Below are 17,440 nucleotides of genomic sequence, written 5' to 3'. Positions count from 1 at the left end.
GGGGGGGGGGGGGGCCCCTTCAGTGCGGCCTCGCCGCCGCCTCCCAGCCGCTCCCGCGCCGCGCCCGCGCCACCATGGAGGGTCCCGCCGCCCCGGCGCAGCTCCCGGCGGGGCCGCCCGTAGCCCGCAGCGCACGCCCTGCAGCCCTAGATCCGCACCGGGCTCGCTCGGTCCGCTGCCTGCGCCATGGCAAACATGGCGGACATTAACCACAGCCGCTCGGCCCTCCCGGCAGCCCGCGCGGCGGGAGCGGCGCTGCGCGCGCAGCCGAGGGCGGGAGGCTGAGGGAGCCTCAGGGAGCCGGAGGGGGGCGGCGGGAGCGGGTGAGAGCGGAGCGTGGTGAGCGTCCGGAGTGAGCCCGCCGGGTGCCCGAAGTGTCCCCACAGTGTCCCTACAGTGTGCCTGCAATGTTCCCGCAGTGTTCCCGCAGTCTCCGCGCCGTGCCCCCACGGTGTACTTCTAGACAGTGTCCCTATATTGTCCCCACAGTGTCTTCCCAATGTCTCTCCGCCGTGCCCCCGCAGTGTCCCGGCTGGGTCCCCACTGTCTCCTCACAGTGTCCCCGCAAAGCCGCTGCCTTTTCCCCCACAGTGTCTTTACTGTGTCCCACGTTGTCCCTGCCGTGTCCCCATAGTGCCCTCCCTGTCTCCCCCACAGTGTCCCCACCGTTTCCCCTACAGCGTCAACACCATATCTCCACAATGTTCCCGTTGTGTCCCCACAGTACCCTCGCAGTGTCCCCAGTGCCTCCCCACCCTGTCCCCACAGTGTCCCCACTGTCCCTGATAACGTTGCCCGTGTCCCAGCAGTGTCCCCACAGTCTCCCTGCCATGTCCCCACAGTGGCCCCACCGTGTCCTCCCCGTCTCCGCACAGTGGTCCCACAGTGTCCCTGCTCTCTGGACAAACCAGCGGTTTTCTCTCCTCAGTGTGTTGGTCAGTGTGGGCTTAAAGTGTTCCAGCCATGAAAACGTCAGGAGGGTTGACACAAACCAACACTTCAGACACAAACTTGTGCCTGCGCAAGTATCTATTTTTTTTCCCCCAGAATATTTAGGGTTGGACGGGACCTCTGAAGACCATCCAGTGGAAACAGGGTCACCGGAAGCAGGTGGGTTTGCAATGACTCTGGAGACTCCACACTCTCCCTGGGAACCTGTTCCCATGCTCTGCCACCCTCATGGAAAATTGTTCCGCATGCTGAGGTGCAACTCCTTGTTTCAGTTTACTAAACTCCTTCATCACTCTTTCCATCAAGGGCAATGTCCTGCAACTTGGAACTTAGTAATCCCAAGTTCTCACCTGGACAAAGCCTCAGTCCTCTGCCTATCCAGAGTTTCCTGCAAGAGTTGACATTAGTCTGCAAAACCCTTCATCAAAGACCTTTAGTACCTCAAATATCTCCTCACTTCCATTTTATTTTGACACCCTGAGACCAGGCAGCTGCTTCTCTCACCTCTGCCTTAGAGCTCTCACAGGAGTTGTCAGCGTCACCTTCTGAAATAAGCTGAAACTCTTACTCAAAACTTCACTGTTTGGATCGCTGTGCCAACTGTACGTAATTTCCTTTTTTTTAAATTAGAAAAAAATAGGTTCAGTCTCTGAATTGCCTTTTATTTTTAGTTACCTGTTGTGTTTTTTATTTACATGGTTTTGTATAGCAAATACAACTGCTGTTCGTGACAAACACATGATTTACAAAATGAAGGATAAAGAATTGTGTCAACTAGAGATAGAGAGGAAGATGAAACAAGCACAGGAATACACAAGAGGGAAAAAGAAGCAGCAAGAACATTGTGTTCATCAGTCATGGACCCAAATTAGCCTGGGAAAGAGATCTGGAAATTATATTAACTACTCCTGTGAAAGCATCAGGTGAGTGTTCAGTCATGTGAGCAAATGAATCTTTAAAAATATGAGAAAAGAAACAGAGAACAAAACTGTGTTAGACTGCACTTATTTATAATTCCCTTAGAATATTTTTATTCCATAAGATAGACAATTTTTGCCTTGGATTAGAATTAACAGGTAAACATTTAAAATTTGTATGGTTTATCTTAGAGTTTATAGTTCAGCACTGTTCTAGGAGTGGCCACACTTCCCACACCCCAAATGGGTTTGGTGCCCCTAAAGCAATTCAGGATTAATTGGCAGCGGCACAGGGTTGGCATTTTCGAGCAGTGATTGTGACATCATCCTGCATGAGCTGAATTTTCCACCTGGATGCCATCACCTGGAGTGTGCTGGGGCCCAGCTGCACAGGTGACATCCCTGTGAGAGGTGGGGTGGCTGCTGGAACAGTCAGTTCCTCCTCAAGTACTTCCTTGAGTAGTTAAAAACCACCACGACTTTCCTCCTTCTGCTTCTGCAAGAAAGAGGCATTTTCAAACTGCTGTAAGATTTTTTCCCCCTTTCAGTCAGCACAGCTGAACAATAGATAATAATAACCTTTTCCTTTTGTGTGCATGTTCTGCTCTTTTTTACTGCTTAAATAAAAAAAAGTACAAAAATGAAACATGTTTACCCTCCAGCTGGCTCCTAGTCCTAAACTCATCCCATTATTTTACTTCTACAAGCAATGCAATTTTTTTTAAATGATGCCCTGTAGGATACAGAAGAGGGTTTTTATGCAGTCAAAACAGTCATTGCACAGAACTGAACATGGGCAGAACTGAAGTTTCAGCTTACATTAGTTTAGCTTTAAGAACCATCCATCTTTTAAGCACATAATCTGGTCTCTTCCTCCTGTAAAATCTTACAGGTTTTCTGAAGAATTTTAGCTGTAAAAAATTATGAGCTGTAACTCAGCTGTAGACAAAATAATTTATTTTCATGCACAAATCAAGGAAACAATGTCTCAAACTTATTTGTTCAATAGTTGAATTCTGACTCATCTTCATAGAGATTATGGAATTGAATATGCACATTTGAACACTGGATAGACCAAAAATCCTTGGATTTTATTTAAACATGTATATCAGTGGAAATGTCAGAGCTGTATAGGCTTGGGGGCTTTGTCACATCCTTGCTCTTGGTTCTGCTTCTCCATAGTGACATTTAACACAAGGAATCCTTGTTCTCACCATGGCTGCCTAAAGCCTGGGATATTTTTTGAGGTCTTTTTTCAGATTTATCCTCTTTATTTGTTAGTTTGGGATTTCTTTTTTCTAATAGTACATATCTCACTGCATTAATCTTCTCCAAGCAGAAGCATCACTTCTGGACAATTAGCTCAGAGTATCTTATGGCAACATGATACAGCAGGAGCACGTACTACTTCTTTACTCTGTGTGTTGTTACCTTGTAAGTACAGAAAGTAGTTAAAAAAAGGCTCAGTGAGTGTAGAAACAGAGTTTCCAGAAGTGATAATGGCCCCTGCTAAGGCACGGTGCTGTCCAGCCTTGTGGGGTGTCCAAAACCTTCATTCACTGTAGGGTGTTAAAAGAGAACTGAAATTTTTAAGGTGCTGATGACTTGAGTGTAAATACACAAAAATAATCAAGATATGAAGTGTACAGAGGAATCATCTTCTGCTACGTGCCAGGTACAGGCTCAGAAGGTGCAGGTAGGAAAGCGATGCTGACAATCCACACCACCAAATATTCCCGGTGTCGCTGCTCCTGCCGTCGTACATCCCGGATTCCAGCTCATTACAGAGGGGTTTGAGCTCATGTTTAAGGAAATCTTCACTAGAAGGAAGCCTGAAAGCATCCAGCAGGCTGGCTTAGTAACTTCAGCACAAGGGAAAGTGCTGAGCTTTCCAGGAGATCCATGAATGGACGAGGGGAGTCTTTTTAAAGGTTATGAAGTCCTTCTTTCTCCCTGTGTCTGAGAACTCCGATTGAAGTGAAAGGAACCTCTGTCCTATTCATTCAAAGGGGGTTTTGTCAGGAAAAAAGAGCTTGATCAAAGTAGCCAGTAAGCATGCTTAGTGCCTAATGTTCAGAGTTAATGTATCATTCCCAACCATTTCTATTTCCAATTATTCCAAGGGTTTAGGGAACTGGCAGCCTGCGCGTTTTCCCCTCTAAGGTCACCAAAACCTACCAGCCAAACCCTGAAATCCAGTATGGAGTAGCTTCCTGGGAGATTTAAAGCTCTGCATGAAAATTATAAAAGTTGAAAATGGAGTTAAAATCTTGAGCCCAACGCCGAATAAAACGAAATAAAAGGGCAGCTATGAAAATAGCAGATTTCCCAAATTACAGCAGGAAGGGACAATGATGAAAAGCAGCAGGAAGCTCCTGATTTGAGAGTTTTACATCAAAACTATTTGTGTCAAGAAAAAGGTTTAAAATGAAAGGGGATTGTGCTTTGTGTGTGGAGGTTACCACAGACATCGGGAGCTCTTTAAAGGAACCTGCTGCAGCTGTTTCCTGTAGCATAAAATCTTGGATTCTGACTCAAAAGATAAATCTACTCTTGACTGTGCCTGGGCTCTTTTACAACCCAATTCAACCAGTGAGTTAACAATAATGCATATATGAAACCAGGTGAATTTGGTTTGGAATTATCAAGTAAAGCCATTGGGTACCTGCACGAGTGCAGCTCAAAACCACAGAAATCTGGGATTTTACCACCAGAAAAAAGGTAACTTTACAATGCAGTGACCAGTGAAGAAAATAATGTTTATGGCTGGAACTAGAAAAGGAGTGTTAAAATCAGTACATGATAAGGATGGTATTTATGCCCTTTCACTTTGGAAAATAAGAGTAGAGAGATTTACTCAACTGTCATTTAGAAAAAAATAGCAGAGAAAAATCATGAAAACCAAGTTTACAAATGTACACGAATTTATCCCAAAATCTCACACCTCAGGAGTCAAACACAAGATAATTTTATTTTTTTTTAAAAATCAACGTGTTTTGAGGACATGGGAACTCCCCAGCTTGTGTGAAAAAATTAAAGCGACTCCCATCCTGCAACTTAAAATATCAATAAAGGCTCATGGAGCCTTTCAATGCTCATGGAGCATTGAAAACTGTTTTTATTTTTATTCAGATTTCAGGAGCCAGAGTGAAAGACTTGCCATAAAGGGGACTCTGGAAAACTCTGCCCTAGAAGTAAGAGGTGCTCCCTTTCCTCCTCAGAGCTCTGTAGTTCTGCTGGATTTCAGCACAAGGGTAGAAGTGGGGTTGCTTTCTAAAAATAAATTCTCAGGCAACTATAAAATCATAAAATCACAGAATCTCAGAATGGCTTGGGTTGGAAGGGACCTTAAAGGTCATCTAATTCCAACCTCATTCCGTTGGCTGGAACACCTTCCACTAGATAAAACTGAGAAATTAGGAAATACACCAAGTGTACCTTTTATAAAAATAAAGCCACCTAAAAGCTTACCTAAAAAACCCCAACAACACCCCCTTGACAATTGCTGTCTTCTGGATTAATGGCCTGGATACAACAATTTTTCTTACTGATCCATAATGGCAACATTTTCCCTGCCCACCTTGCTCTGAGGTTGATGCCACTGCTTTGTGCTGATGTGGAGTGGCAGGACCCACTGGAGTGGGAATGTTTCATGGCTCCATGCAGGGAAAACCCTTAAAACCCCCAAAAATCTCTGCAGAGCTTATCCCCAGCTGGGGTAGAACCATTGTGAGAACCATTTCCTGCTCATCCCCTCTGTGCAGAAAAAACTCCTCAAAGCCTTTCCCTGTCCCAAATTGCTGGTGCCAATTGGAGTCAGGAGATGTTTCACTAGAAAGGAAGATTTTCCCTTTATCTGACTCTGATGCAAATCAGAGAGAAACTTCTTGTCACTCGTATGGGAGCGGTGTCATTGTGTGCTCTGTACTTCCCCCATTTTCCTGCAAAATGGGGCTGGAAGCCATCACTGCAAAGCCAGAGTCTCTCAGCAAGGTTGCTGTGCATCAAGAAACCAAAATATTTGCTGGGCTGCAAGAAGAGTCAAAAGGAAAATGAAAGTGTTTCGTTGGCAATGAGGAGTGGGGACAATGTTTGCAGTACTCTGTGCACACATTTGTAATAACAAAAGGAAGTTTTGAGCTGTTGTGGGGAGTTACGCAATCAACATGCAGATTGAAAGATGTATTCAAGCTTCACATTCCTGTACTTCCTTGTCAAAGGGTTTTTTAAGAAAATAGTGTAAAAAAAGGCACTTTTACTATGCAGACATCAGTCACAGCAAAGCTGATGCAGTATTCCCACTTCCAAATTGCTATTCAGCCCTGTTCATTGAGATCTGCTGCTCCATGTACTACCAGATCTTCATAAATACACAAATGCTCTGGAAGAGCTGCTCCAGGAACGTCACACCTTTACAGCAACTCCTGCTTCCTCAGGAACAGTGGGAGCCATGCTCAGCTCAGGAATTTCTTCTTAAATAAAGTCCCCATCCCTGGAGGTGTTAAGGAAAGACCGGATGTGACAGTTGACAAAGTGGTGATCACTCATAGGTTGGACTCAAAGGTCTTCTCCAATCAAATAGATTCTGTGATTCTGGAATATTTGTGGAATATTTGTGGCTCTCAGGGCACTGCAAACACCCAGCTTCCAGAAGCCCAGGTCCTTGGGAAGAGGCAGGATTTATGGGAGAGCCAATGCAGAGAGGAGCAGGAGCAGCTGTAAACTTCAAAGAGAGCTGAAGAGGTGCCCAAACCACATGGGACCAGTTCTGTGGAGCCTGCACAGACATCCCGTAGGGAAATCAGGGAATGTCACAGGCGTGGGAATTTCTAACCCTGAAATCCTAAAAAATCCTATGAGATTACAAAAAAGGACATTGCTTCTGGCTACTCCAGGTATAGGAAAAAATCTTCTAAAACAAAAGAATGGCTGGGTTTGGTAATGTTTCTGCAGGTACCTGAGTTGTGTCACTAATTAATCATTCTTGGAAACAAAGGAGAAATAAAGGAGTGGAAAATAATGCCATTATATAACAGGAAAATTGCATCAGGGTTTCACTCTTCAATTGAAAAAAAATGCCAGTGCAATAGGTAGGTTTTCAAGGAGCCCAAATTAATCCATTCCCATTTTCCCCCAAGTATTCAGTGGTTGGTTGTTAATTAATTTCTTTGCACAATTCTCTCTCGATTTTAAACACACAGATATTTTGTGAGCTTTTCCTGAAGTCACAGGTTAATCCTTTCGAGGGAAATGATCCATAAAGCTGCAAGGAGTTGTAATCCCAACCTGTCCGGATTATCCAAACTCCATTTGTAAGGTACCAAGCTTAAGCAAACAGTGACCTCAGGTCACCTGGGACACATTAAAATATTCTAACTTGGGAAGTTATGGTTCCATGCCCAGCTTTCCTTTCCTGCTGGCACTTCTTTAATAGCAGGTTTTGTTCTGCTCCATTACCAGCTGGAAAGAGAGCAGGTTCTCCCCATGACAGGACAACCTCAACAAGGAGCTGTAGGTCTTGGCACAGCATGGAGTTATTGATTTCCTGAAGAGCAGCTCTCAGGTCTCCATTCCACTGTGGGAGAGACTTGGTGGTGTTTAAGCAGCACCCCTGGTGCTTTTCCTTCTCCCCAGCTCGGGGTGGGAGTGGAGCCGTTGTCTGCTGCGGCATCGGGAGATTGGCTGATCGTTTTCCCCATGGATCCTGCTGTGGTTTGGCTGCAATTTGCCAATCTCATTTCTGCCTTTGGCTTATTCCCATGGACACATCATCATGCAGGGCATGCTTGGAATATACTAAATTCCATTTTTTCCTCTTTCAGCCATAGCTGTAATGTGTCAGTGCTTACAGGGTTCATTTCACTGTGATGTTCCTGCACGAGGCGGGGAGGAGCTGGAGCTATGGATGCATCCAACCAAACCCTGTTTCCATCTGCCATGTGATTGATAATCTATAATTTATTATAACCATCCCCACCTCAGTTCCTGCCCTTCCTTTCAGTATAATTTCACAGCTGTTTTTGTTCTATTTTTGGAAATGGTTTTATTTACGTTGCCTGTTTTGTGTTCAGCTTTTAAATTATAATTTCAGGTAAATTCCTGTTATCCTCATTCAGGGAAAATTGGCCCTGTTAATGTAAAGAGCCATATGGTGTCAGTTGAAAAGATTCAGTGCAAATTTGATATTGGCATAGGAATCAAGCAAGATAAAAAAAATCTTTGGGAAAGGTCGAGTTGGTGTCAGCAGTGGCAGAGCAGAGGCTGTGGTGACACTGAGCCGTGTGGGTGGCGGTGGCATCACTACATCCAGGGGGAGTTTGCTACTCCAAAACCTCCCAAAAGCCAGTATTTAAAATTCATTTAGAAACAGACTTGAGAAAACAAGTTTAATTTCATGTATGTCCAGCAATCCCTTTAGGTCTGTTGCTGACAACATAAATCCGTGTTTTAACTCAGAATTAAGAGAAGTTTTCCTTCTCCAGTTTTGCTTTGACAAGTTTGCAATATAAATCTTATCTATATAAATCTGATGTGCAAACTTTCCTGAATGTATTTTAAAAGTATCTTATTTAAGCAAGTGCTTAATTCAAGCATGACATGTGATTTGCCAAACAAACTTATGACTAAGGCAACACAGAGTGAGTTCAGTAGGACCAAAATTTGCTCCAGTGTGATTCATCAATGAGTAAGAGTGATGCTATCTGGAGTTTTAATCTAAGTACAGATTTGAATAATGACCTGAATTTTTTGGAAGAGCAGCTAGCTAAGCAAGAAAAGGGGGAAAAAAATCTGTAAAGAATTCTGTGCTTGATATCACCACCTATTTTCAGCTGTATGAGTCAGTGAGCCATCACATGGATTTGCACAGAAATATCAAAGCAAATCCCACTTCAAACCCACACCACTTCCCAATATATACCCTCACTCATCGATCCCAACAAACCAGGGAACGTCTGTTTGTCTGAAATAAAAGAGAGCAGGGCTACAGGAACAATGAACTTTCTTAAAACAAAGCCCCTCATTTTCTGTGAAACTCCTGCCTAGGCTGATTTACTGAGAAGAAATAGCAGTCCAAAAGTGCCACTTGCTGAGCTCAATAAGTGGAGTTGTTCCGACGTGTGCAGAGACCCAGGGAGGGAAATTGTTTTGCAAAATTGCTAAAAAAATTGTCTAAACTGGCAGAGATGGCAACGTGTGCAAATATTCCTAAATAACAATGACTGAGAGAGCTGCAGCTGCCAATGCAAGACGTGAAACCCAACACATTTCTTCAATATTAGGAGCTTATTGGGATATAAATGGGAGCTGCCTCTGGATCCTGGGGAGGAACATCATTTGTAGTGGTTCATATTATGAGACATGAAGGCAATTACTTGCTTGAAGAAAACACAACTCAGTCTGTTACAGAATAGTTCTGCTCAGTCCCATCCTAGAGGAAGATGAAGCTTTGACAGACTTTAATTTTTTTTCCAGAATATTCTGCAATGTTTTGCAAGTTGCTGCCAGATGTGAAGTTCTCTGGAAATTCAAAGAAGGATTTAGGCAATATTTTAATATGGTATTCAGAATGGCAACGTTTACACGCCAGATGAAAAAACCAGATTATTTTGTACTTTTATTTCTTTTATTGATCAGAAAATCCTCTGTGGGTTTATAAATCCTACTGCCTTAGGATGTCCTACTCTTCTCTAATAGTTTATAAACCCCTGTAACTGAAGATTATTAGGATCTCTCACTATAAAGAGGATTTATCTGTGAATCAACAAGCAAACAAAGAGGAGAAATAGAAAATGACACTGGGTCATCATCTCATTAGCTGGCAAGGCGGGAATCAGTCACAGGTTGGACTTGATGATCTTGGAGATCTTTTCCAACCTCAGTGATCCTGGGATTCTGTGATTCTTCCTTGCACAGGTTGAGTGTAACCTTTAGCTGGGAGTTCTTCAATGCCAGATGAACCAGAACAGGCGAGTACGAAACATTCAAGTACAAGGAGAAATTGCTACTTTAGGGGAAGCAATGCAGGAAAGCTCCTGTTGGGAAAGTGCTGGTTGTCAGAGTAGGACCTTAAAACCCATCCCATTCCACTCCTGCCATGGGACACCTTCCACTATCCCAGGGTGCTCCAAGCCCCGTCCAACCTGGCCTTGGACACTGCCAGGGATCCAGGGGCAGCCACAGCTTCTCTGAGTCATGGATCAGGGCTCTGTGCTGTGGAAAAGATGCTTTTTAGAACAAAAAGACACTCAAAGCCCTCAAAAGATGGGAAATGTGAGTGAGGAAATGCATGTGCCACGTTATTCTGGACAAAATGGACCATCCCACACAGGCTGTTTAGGAAGCAGCTGGAGCTGCTGTTTGGGAGTTCTACCTGCAAGTCCATTTCTCCGACTTCCATGGGCAAAGCCACACCCTCAGCGAGGGGCACATTCCTGCAGGGAGCTGCCAGGGTTCTGACACTGCCAGCACCGGGAATATGAATGGCACAGGGAAGTCAATCCCCATCCAGCCATTCCTCTGTCATGGGCACGAGGGCACAAACCATGTGGCACAAGCTCTACTTTATGTGTCTTCTTGAACAGCAACATTAATTTCATCTTCATCTATTTTATATCAGTATTTTTGATTTTGAAATCCAGTGCCACATACTAATTCTAGTTCTTAGTGTCAACATTGTGAAAATCAAATCAAATCAAATCTGATTGACTGGAGACAACCTATAAACAGCTACACACTTTAGTTGATTCCAACAGGAGCACAAGCTCCAAGTGTGGCTCAGATGATCTGAAGGTGTTTAGGAGAGAAACAGCCATGTCCTGCTGAGACTACTGAGAAGTGCTACTCCTCCTCCTCAAATACCAAACAAATCTCCCAATAGGGCAACCAACAGCTGCCCAAACGACCAATGATTGGAAAAACAATCGTAGGGAGAGAGAGGAGAGGTGTGTGTCCTGCCTGCTCCGATGGAATGAAGGCTGGAGAGGGATGTGATTGCTGGCTGGAGAGGTAGCAGCGATCACTCACCCAGAGGGAGAAGCTGAACAACTCTCAGAGCAGATGAAAACCAACGCTGAGGTTGGAAATCAGGAGACAATTGCTACTGTGGGGTGATGTCCCAATCAGAACAACAGGAAGAAAAAGTCAAATCTGCTCTGATGGAGCTTAAAAACTTCCAAAGATTATTTTGTGCTCTGCTTGGTGGCACTGGCTGAGCCTTCCCCAAAGGCAGAGCCCTTGCACCACTATTTTGGGGCTGGAATTTTTGGGTTTAAGCAAAACATTTTAGCTTCAGTGATGCAGCAAAACAAGCAAGGTCTCCTCCTGGCACTGGGAGCCAGAGCTGTGGAGCAATTGGGAGAAGCAGTGAGATTGAAGGGAGAAGTAAATCTCCAAATGTCTTTGGGAGCCTTTGTGGAGGGGCAATCCAATTTTCATGGAGCATTTAAGCCCTGACCCAGACGTGTGAGCAGGGAACTGTGGCAAGTCCTCGCCAGGGTGGGTGGGAGCAGAGTAAATTTAGCTGGGTTTGTTTGGAGATCAGACTGTGCTTCTCACACTCTGCTGAGGAGATGCTCCAGAAAAGATTCCAAACACCCCCGTGTTTCTGAACTCTGAGAAGTTGAATAGGTGCAATTGTCTGCAGGGCTGAGGGAAGAGTTCTCGCAGATTTCAAACAAAAACCATATTGTGCGACTGGAGTTAAAAGCAGCAATCTCTGAGACAAGGAAACTTTAGATTGGTGGTTATTTACCTGATGGGTCTCCATGCCCTTCTGCAGCACCACCAGCACCTGATTGAAAAGAAACCTTGCTTTCCAACTTTCCTTTTTCTGAGAAGTGGAAACGTTGAGCCATTTTACTCTTTCTTTGGTTCCAGAAAAAAGTAGAAGAGAATATGAACTTCTAATCAGTTGTGCCTTACCAGGGCTTGGTTTTATTGAAGAAGGAAGTAGAAATAAACTTCTTTGAAGGTTAAAAGTTAGGAGGCGTCTAACTGAGGGACATTTTAAAGAAGTCTCATTCCAGCTTTTAAGGATCATTAAAAAAACTCATGAACCACTCAATGGGCCTGATAATTAAAGGCCATCTAATTAGTTACAGCTCTGGAAGACACGTTAATGATCACGTTTTGGGAAGACCCTGGATATTGTCCATTCAGATCAGCTGAAGGTGCCCCAACAGCTGCACTCAGGGAGCCTCCCACTGATGTCTGAGGTGAAGGGATAACCCTGCTTTCCCTGTAAATGGCAACAGGTGGGGCTGAAGGAAGGGAGCACAAAACCCATCTTCTCCTTTCCCCCTTTCCCAGGGTGGAAAGGGACCCTCCTTGGCCTGGCCCAGCTCGCACTGAGGAGTCTCCTGGCTCTGATCAGCTCGTGGAGAAAGGACATTTGCTCTTCTGAAAACTCTTGACATCTTTGAGATGTTCATCTCCTAAAAGTTTTGAGATCCAATTCAATAACCTATTCCACTTTCCTTTTATTCAGTAACTGTGCTCATTTTGCTGCAGGTCCAGTGATCCTCAGGATACCCTTCATTCACTCTTGCTGTTTAATCCATTATTTTATCGGATACTTAAGTCATCCTTATCAGGCAGTTAATAAGAGGGTCCTTGTCAATAGCTAATGGCAACATCTTCCTCTGGAAACTAATTAATGGAAGTGCAGCATTCCTGTCCTTTGGAATGTGGCTCAGTTCAAAGCTCTGGCTAACAAAGCACAAGAAATCATTACAAAACACACACAGGTGCTTTGGGGTTTGTTAGGAAATATCCTTTGTCCTTTGGATATTTAGGAATTGCTTAATATAAAATTATCTTTTAAAAAGTGAAACTCTTTCAGCCTCAGCTCTGGAAGGTGTTCTTAATCACCCACAGTGTTCCACAGAGCTTGACCTTAAATGTACAGAGATGTTTTTACAAGGCTGAGGCCCCGACCCGGTGATGGGAATGTTCCTGTCATGGGGAGGGACAGCTCCCACTGTCCCAGCTTGCTCCAAGACCCCTCCAACCTGGCCTTGGACACTTCCAGGGATCCAGGGGCAGCCACAGCTTCTCTGGGAATTCCATCCCAGCCCCTCCCCACCCTCACAGCCAGGAATTCCTTCCCAATATCCCACTGAATCCTGCCATCCCTCAGTTTGAAGCCATTCCCTCTTGTCCCCTCCATTCCCTGTTCCTTTGACACGGAGGATGCGGCGCAGGCACAGCAGAGAGAGCTCAGTTCGGGGCACAGCCGTGATAACATCTTGTTGTACACATTCCGTAATTAATTTTAATTTACTTAATTAAGAATTGAGTCTTTGGGGAAGGAAGATGAAAAAGTTCCTTCATAAACTGACAATGGGCGATTGTTCCCAGCTCCTTATCCTGGAGGCACGGGGGATAATGGGAGCTATAGAAACCCTTGGACAGATTGATTATATGGATGTGATAGGAATCCCCCGGCACTTGCAGAGTAATGGGCACCTCCTCGCTCTTCCCTCACCACTCCCCATCTTCCCAAGGAATCCAACTCGGGTTCAAAACACGGAAAATTAAAATTTCTCCACAAAAGAACATTTTCATTTGAAGACTCACGGCTTGGGACGTTACTGAAGTGGGCATGGATTTAACCCTTGCCAGAAAAATCAACCAAACATTAAATCAGCGGACGACAGAAGTTGGGGAAATGATGTTATTAGTATTCGAACGTGGAAATTCCCAATACTTTTCCCTGGCATCCATAAAAATAAAATGATATAAAAGAAATCCGACAGATGTAGCGTCATATGGAGTTGCTTAATGGCAACGCTCAGCCTTGCAAAAAAAAAGATTTACAGCCACAGTCACTACTAAAACTTGACATTTGCATTGAATAATTCATCATTTGCTGCTTGCTGGGCTTTGTTGCCTTTCTTTTATTCCTCAGTGTTATCAGCTCTGCTCTCAGCAAAGCCAATCAGTTCCAACAAATGCAGATATTTTGTTGTTACTCCCAAAACTTGACTTTGTTTTTAGCTAAACCCAGCTTAAATCTGGTGAGGACTCCTTGCCTGTCACAGATTTGATTTGCACCATTACCGGCCTGCAGCCTAATTCCCCCACAAGTATTCCAAGCATTTTAACAAGGATCACATGTGGCTTGGACATGTGTTTCCATGCCTACGTGTGCCTCACATTAGGACAAACTCCTTCCACCTCGCTCTTTGTATGGATGCAGCTGAGGACACTCCTGATCTGAGGATAAAAGGTGTTGGAAGCCACAGCTGGACCCAACATCTGGACAGAAACTTGTCAAAGTGGGTGTTAAAGCAGGACTTTATGGGCAATTTTATAAAGTCATTGTCCCCTTGCTGGCTTTAGGGTGGCAAATACCACACTTGAACTTCCATTAATCTCCCGAAGTTTCTCCAAATTCGTAAAATATATATTTTAAAATATTTATTTTTTTATTGTCTAACACTTTGTTCTGTGTTTTTTATCGTTGTCATAACCAAGTTGTAAATGCCAAATGTTTATTCCTTCCCAAAATCCCACTTGTCATCCCCTATTTGTTACTTTGGTTTATGAAACTCTTAAGACCAAGTCTGGGAACTATGGATTCTCCTTTTGGTCCCAATTAAACCAATGAGGGTTTAGGATAGGATAGGATAGGGTAGGGTAGGGTAGGATAGGATAGGATAGGATAGGATAGGATAGGACAGGAATAAAGTTTTATTTTTCAAATTTAAATCTTCACTTTTTCCTCGGAAGCAGAGAGCTCAATCCCATGACTGAGAGCAGATAATGACAACCCCAAAACTTTGTTATAAACTTTGTTATTTTTATGACTTTTTCTCTCTCTAGAGAAAAATCATTGAGAGAAGCAATAACTTATTTTCCTGGAAGTGAAAAGGAACTGTATTTCTGCTGGGAGTTCAGAATTGCTTCTCCTTCACAAAGGCCTCAGATGATTGTGGTTTGATGAGACAGAAACTTCTGAAGTGGGATTAAGAAAATGTCTGTTCTAGGATCCTGTTTTGTGCCTGGAAAGTTGGTTCCTCCCAGCACAGACCCTGCAACCCACTCCCAGATCACCTGCTGCAGGTCCAAGTGAAGCAGGAACCAGCTGGGTAAAAATTCTGTGGTTTTGTGACCCAAGGAATTGGTTCTTCAGCTATTTAGGGAATTATCAGTGAAGGACTTCCCACTTACCTGCACCATGGAAGCGGATGTGGCTGGAAAAGCCTTTGTTCTCTCATCCCACTTTGTACCTGGTTCACCACCCCACGGCTCAGCCCAGGACCTCTCATTGGGATCCATTCCTGCCTGGAATTTTGGAACTCCAGCTGACAGTGCTTGTGCACAGTGGTTCTCTTCGACTTGTGCCAACCTGTGCCAGTGCTTCCCCAGGATTTTACACAGGAATACATGAGGATACTCCTGCTCTTCCTTCCCTGCCCCACTTCATCCAGTGTAAGTCAAAACCCTTCCCACTTCCCAGATCTTTCCCAAAGCAGGAATTTCCAGAAAGTACTATTCTAATAATATGTAGGTTTTTTTCCAGTTCTAAATCCTACCCCTTATCTCCCTTTGGGATGACACTCAATTACAGCCGAATCCTTATCTCGCAGCAGGTAAAAACGTGGGAGATGGAATCTCTCCAGGATCTTCTTTCACAGGGGGGGATTCCAAATCAAATCTTGGATTTTTTAATTATTATTTTTTAAACAAAACAACAAAAATTGCTTTGAACTGTTCACAGCCAAGACCTGGCAGAGGGAAATGAGGGGTCTGAGCTCCCACTGCTTTCAGATACCGAGCCGATACAAAGTGTCACCATTCCAGGCTAAAGGAGAGGTTGTAATGCAGGGTACACGGGGCTGGTGGGAATTTCTGGGAGTTGGACACTCAGGCAACATTTATGGCATCACCACCAACCCAGCCCCAGGCTGCCCGTGAGTCTGAGCAATATTTAAGGACATACAAGAGCATGGAATTGCTCTTCATCCTCGGGAGCACAAGGATAACCAGACACCAGGAGTGGGGCAGGAATGCTTGGTGGGGTTCTGTGGGCTCGGATGTCCCTACAGCTCCCAGGCTCATGACCTGGGGGTAGGGAAATTTATTTTTTGTCGGATTTTTTTGGTTTTTTAAGCCTCCAAGTGTTTTTCCATCACTGATTGGACCCCGGTGTGAACGGTGAGTATTGAACTGAAGGATCTGTTTGGTGTTCAGGATTCCTGGAAATCTCGTGCTTGGACCACTGGGTGTTTTGGGGGCAATCCTGGCCCCTGGAGGTTGAGTTGCTCGGTCAGAGGGGTGGGATGGATGTGCCCGGCCTGGGATGAGATCCTGCCTTGCATGAGCAGGAGCTTCCACAGCCGCCGGCTCCCCGAACTTACCCGTCGGATGCAGCACCGATGCCGTGGCCGTCCCAGAGCACACAAACTATGGACGGGCAGCGGGATTTGCAGGCTGAACTGGGGATTCTCTCGGCTCTCACGGATTTAACTCAGCCTCACAGCTGTGGGTTGCTATTTTAATTTGATAGCGGTGCCCGTGGCCCCCTTTAAGAGTGGGCATCCCATCGTGGCATCGAATAATCCGTCGGAAGACAAAGTCCCTGCCCCGAAGAGAACAGCACAGGAACTGTTTTTTCTGGTGATTTAATCATAATATTGACAACTTTATCAAAAATTACAAAACTGATATTAAAAAAATTCTCTAATTCTTAGTAAGACTAGAATGGGTTTTTTTAAAAAATAGAAAAGCACTTTTATGCTACGGCTCTTCTGGAATTCTCACATTACAACCCTACATAGCAAAATACAAACTGTAGCTAAGAAAGGTAATTCAGTCCTAAGGTAATTCAGTCCACCACGAGCCCTCTAATATCTCTAGACCATCAAACTCAGGGACTCCAAAAGGATTTCACATGACTTATAAACCTTCTGCAAAGATGATTTTGGAAAGACCTTGGAATTTGAAGTTCCTTTTAACCCCTAAAACCTTAGACTGTGAGGATAACAGACCTGGGACATCAGAGGTGGGGTGGGTTTTTTTTTTCTTTTTTTTCTTATTTTTAAACTATGTGGATATTATTTTTTTTGCAGCTGATACCAGCCAGAAGTTAAAAATATGAAGAAAATCCACCAAAAGAAATGAAAATATTTTTGTTTCGTTTCGTTTATGGTGTTCACAAAATGCACCATAATAGAAAGAGGAATATTTCCTTTAATTTGAATGTCATCTGAATGACTCAACCACATTGTCACCCACTTAAGCAAAAGAAAGCATAATAAATAAATAAATAAATAGACAAGAATATGCAACACTTTACATCCTCAAGGAATCACGGCGTTCCCTAAATCTACCGAGGTCCTGATCGGCGTCGTGGGCTCGCTGTACTCAGCCACTTTCGGGTGATTGTGCCATGGTAATGACAAATCCAGTGGTGTTCCACTTTCCACAATGGAGTATTTTTTTTTTTTTTGTTTTTGTTTTATTTTTCCACCTTTTAAATATAGGAATTCTCTCTTAAATTAGAAAGTAGGCAAAAAGTACTTTTTTTTTTTTTAATTTTCCTTTTTAAGTCTTCTATTAGAAAAAAT

General features: G+C 44.0%; 1 long non-coding RNA gene across 1 annotated transcript; it reads left to right on the top strand.

The window, feature by feature from the left end:
- The first annotated feature begins 80 nt into the window (after window positions 1-80).
- On the top strand, window positions 81-16,396 carry LOC116446805. The gene is made up of 4 exons (XR_004241382.1): window positions 81-1,110; window positions 1,258-1,553; window positions 1,661-1,874; window positions 14,694-16,396. It is a non-coding gene; the product is annotated as an uncharacterized LOC116446805 (long non-coding RNA).
- The last annotated feature ends 1,044 nt before the right edge of the window (window positions 16,397-17,440 follow it).

Source organism: Corvus moneduloides, chromosome 7 (assembly GCF_009650955.1).
Source record: "Corvus moneduloides isolate bCorMon1 chromosome 7, bCorMon1.pri, whole genome shotgun sequence".
Taxonomy (NCBI): domain Eukaryota; kingdom Metazoa; phylum Chordata; class Aves; order Passeriformes; family Corvidae; genus Corvus; species Corvus moneduloides.
The sequence above is the reverse complement of the archived record's forward strand: the minus strand, read 5'-3'. Positions and strand labels throughout refer to the sequence as shown.